General features: G+C 50.8%; 1 long non-coding RNA gene across 1 annotated transcript; it reads right to left on the minus strand.

The window, feature by feature from the left end:
- Window positions 1–2,970: 2,970 nt before the first annotated feature.
- Window positions 2,971–3,935, minus strand: LOC124699515. Its single transcript, XR_007001413.1, has 3 exons — window positions 3,718–3,935; window positions 3,536–3,619; window positions 2,971–3,020 (listed from the first exon to the last, which is right to left on the minus strand). It is a non-coding gene; the product is annotated as an uncharacterized LOC124699515 (long non-coding RNA).
- Between the last annotated feature and the right edge of the window lie 285 nt (window positions 3,936–4,220).

The raw sequence follows: 4,220 nt of genomic DNA on the forward strand, positions 1-4,220 counted from the left end.
AGAGTTATAGGCCAGGTACTATCACTACAAGAAAAGTTTTGATAGACAACGTCTCAAAATCGTCCGCTAAGGGGTATTTTTCGACGCCTATGGGCCTAACCCGACGATATGGGTTCTGTTGTGGAAACTGCGTCAGGCAAAGTCCTACGACGATTTTTCGGTCCGTCGCGCTTGGGCGCCCTTCCGCCACGGAAAATCGGACCGTTGCCCAAGTGTTTCGGGAGCCGTTGATTCGTCGACGTCATGCAAGCCGACACGTGGCGAGACGCCGGTTGGCCGGCGGTTAACGGCGTTAAGCCTTGAAACCCCGTGGTAGATGGTAGGCCCACACGAGGCTCGCCACGTCTTAAGCGGGCCGGGCCGGTGACATAGTTTGACCGGTCAACTATATAGTCGGGCTGGTCCATTAGTTACGTGGGCCGGGCCTAACCTCTAAGGTTGATTGGTCAAAACTTAAATGGGCCGGCCCATTTAACATGTGGGGTCCACCTTACGACAAGCCGGGCGGCCCAAGAAGCAAGTGGGCCGGGCCAAAACACGAGTGGGTCCCACTTTCTGTTAAAGGGCCGGCCCATTTAGTGTGTGGGGTCCACCATATAGCAAGTGGGCCGGGCCAAAAACACGAGTGGGTCCCACTTTCCGGTTAAAGGGTCGGCCCATTTAGTATGTGGGGTCCACCATATAGCAAGTGGGCCGGCCCAACAAGATAGTGGGCAGGGCCAAAAACACAGGTGGGTCCCACTTTCCTGTTAAAGGGCGGCCCATTAAGTGTGTGGGGTCCACCATATAGCAAGTGGGCGGCCCAACAAGATAGTGGGTAGGGCCAAAAGCACGAGTGGGTCCCACCTTCTGTTAAAAGGCCGGCCCATTTAGTATGTGGGGTCCACCATATAGCAAGTGGGCCGGCCCAACAAGATAGTGGGCGGGCCAAAAACACAGTGGGTCCCACTTTCCGGTTAAAAGGCCGGCCCATTTAGTATGTGGGGTCCACCATATAGCAAGTGGGCCGGCCCAACAAGATAGTGGGCCGGGCCAAAAACACGAGTGGGTCCCACCTTCTGTTAAAGGGCCGGCCCATTTACCATGTGGGACCACCATATAGCAAATAGGCTGGCCCAACAAGATAGTGGGCCGGCCCAATAAGCATGTGGATCCCACTATCGTGTAACCGGGCCGGCCTACTAAAGAAGTGGGCTGGTGTGACGCCCCAAAACCGGTACCATGCGGATCCCAGCGAATCCGCCGAAATCCGCACGATATCGATTTTAGGAGACGCACCACCAAGCGCCTCGTACACGCCGAAGCATGCACGCGATGCGGGTGGAATCAATCACGAGCGGTAACATTACAACATGATTACAATAGAGCCCACAAGATACAGATATATTACCACAACGACTCCAACGAGTCAAGATACAAATAGGTACGTACAAAGATCCAAATCATACAGAAGATCAAATACATCCGAGTACGGACAAGATACAAATTTAGACTAAGAGTCCTGAAGATAACCAGTGGCGTCCATAACCCTGCCCAGGCCAAGCCGGAAGGGTAACCTTGCTAACATCGTCTTCATCGTACCGATCTTCATACCTGCCCGGTTATATCCCGTAGAAGCAGCAATAAGTACGGGTTCGTACTTAACAAGACTTCAAGACGTATAAGCATTCGTCAACCGGTCGTCCTTTGTACTTGAGGCACGCGGGGGACTTAGAGGACGCAAGAGGAACGTCATAGGCAATATGGTGGGGTTAAGCGGCGACGCGCAAGCACTAAAAACCTATAGAGACACTCTACAACATTCGTCCAGTCGAGAGAAGGAGAGAGCGCATAACTAACAGTTCTATACTCTGCAAACATAACACAGCCGATGCGTTCCCCCCTCGCAAGGAAGTACTTACAAAGGCACTCACACAGTTGACAAGTTTTAACCAGTTATTATTTAAGTTGGTCTATCTTACTATGCAAGTTATTAGTATTGAAACAACAAGTGTAAGTTGTCTATGGTCGAGTCATACAGCTCCAAGTCGTCCATAACCGCGGATGCGGCTTATCGATAAGATTTTACCCTGCAGGGGTGCCCAAATGTGCCCACACGCACAATCAACCCAACCTAGCAAGGGAAGGATATCACGACTCGCACTCTCCTTCACGACAACAATGTCCAGGAAGCCACCTAACCAAGTTGAACCCGAATCGAAGTCCGGCCGAATCTCAGAGACGGACCTAGGCTGTTTGCGAGAACGGCTTTCGAGGGTCGAGAACACACACTGGGGCGAATGACCCGCTTCGACATGCGATAAACGCGCAGGCCGCGAACCTATACGTGCATACCGAAACAAGGGATACAAGGCACCCGGGGGCTTCCCAAAGTAAATAAGTAACAAGGCGGCATGCACGCAACAACAAATGGTAAAACATATAAACTAGTTGTGGCCCTTGGACAAAGCTGTAGATTCCGGCGGTGGTCGAGGGAGACCCGAAGCATACCCACGTGTGGTTAGAGCGCTCGGTCTCGGAATAGATAACAAGAACTCGGGGTCCTAAGCTTTAAAGAAACACAAGTGAGCCGTCACAAAACGATCGAGTCGACCCACCGATGCCTCCGCTAACAATTATTAACCAGTAACCATGATACCCTCCAACGAGATATAACCATGTAGCATGTGTCATGATCTCCCAACGAGATAACCCGATAAGATAGCGAGTAACGGTAACGAGATATAACATAGCACTAGCATGCACTACGACTCGCAAGGCGGATCCGATAACCAAACAATAGTTGTAGGTGGTTGGTGGAGGCAATATAGGCTGCTTGAGGTAACAAGTGGAAGGGACACGTGACAAGAACGCAACTCAAGGATAGCATAAGGGAGAAGGAAAAATAAAATAGGTGAGCGACTACGCGAGGGCGGAGTATAAGGGAAATGCTTGCCTGTTAAAGCTTGCCGAGGAACATCCGGAGAACTCGTCGTATCTCACCGCACCACTTCGCGATCCTATCCGGGAAGAAACAAATGCTGGAACACACAACGCATGCAAGTCTTACAACTACGGAAGAAGAACCGGCACGATCAAGATGATATGCATGACATGGCAAATATGATGCGGCGATGCAACTTATCCAATTTAAGCGGAATCGAAATCCCGACAGACAAATTATTAGGTTCAAGTTGTTTTTCTACCCCGCATATTAAATGTTGATTAGCATGGCAAGACATGGCATGAGTGAGCTACTTTAATATTAAACGGAGCGGGGAAATCCTAGTCGGTGTTCCGAAATACTCCGCATGTTATGTGAGGTGAAATGCAAAACTATAACGTCACGACATGATGCAAGATGCAAACAGATGAATGGATGGCATATTCATGTTCCTCTCATTTTTCTGGTTGAAAAACATATAAAACACTTTCTGTTTTGATTTGCGGTTTAAAAGATATGATTTATATAAGATTTACACAATTCATGTATTTCAGAAAACAGTAAACGTGCAGAAATTTTGTAACACAAGAGAGGCTAGCCATAGCCACTGACCTGCGGGGGCAGGGGCGACTAGGCGGTGACAGGGAGCAAAGTGCTGCTGCGCTGGGGCTGCAGAGACTGACGGACTGATCCCGGCTATCAGCAGAAAAACAAAGAACAGATTATTAAAAAGGACGCCTTGCATGACTTGGGACTTGAACTCGTGGTCTCAGGCGTCTAATGCAGGTGCATACCACTCCGGTAGTACTTTGTATTGCTGATTAGTTTGGACTCCGGTTGATTTTGAAGTTGATGAAGGCGAGGCCTTGGACCTGACTAAACTGCAAGGTAAACGACGAGAAGATCGGAGGCCGTAGATGCTAGAGCGCCATCATGCAACGCTGCAGCCAGACTGAAGTAACAGAGTAACAAGGATCAGGCTTTGATCTCGTGGAGGCAGCAAACAAGCGATGTATTGAAAAGAGGCCGGGCCAAGATCGGACCTCGGTGCAGCGGACGAGGGCCAACACGAGTCTTACGCGGCCGTGGCGGGTGGCGGATGGCCGGAGAACTTGTCGACGAACAGCTCTGCGAGGAGGGCAGAGTCGGAGGCGCTCTGCAGCGTTGGTTGAGGCAGAACTCGAAGTCTTGGAAGCGACGCGAAGCAGCGGATAGCGACGGACGTTGATGGCAGGCTCGAGCGCAAGGGCGCGCTGCAGGAGGGAGGATGTTGGCGAGCTCGCAGGAGACCCGCGCA

This window comes from Lolium rigidum, chromosome 3, assembly GCF_022539505.1.
Source record: "Lolium rigidum isolate FL_2022 chromosome 3, APGP_CSIRO_Lrig_0.1, whole genome shotgun sequence".
Taxonomy (NCBI): Eukaryota; Viridiplantae; Streptophyta; class Magnoliopsida; order Poales; family Poaceae; genus Lolium; species Lolium rigidum.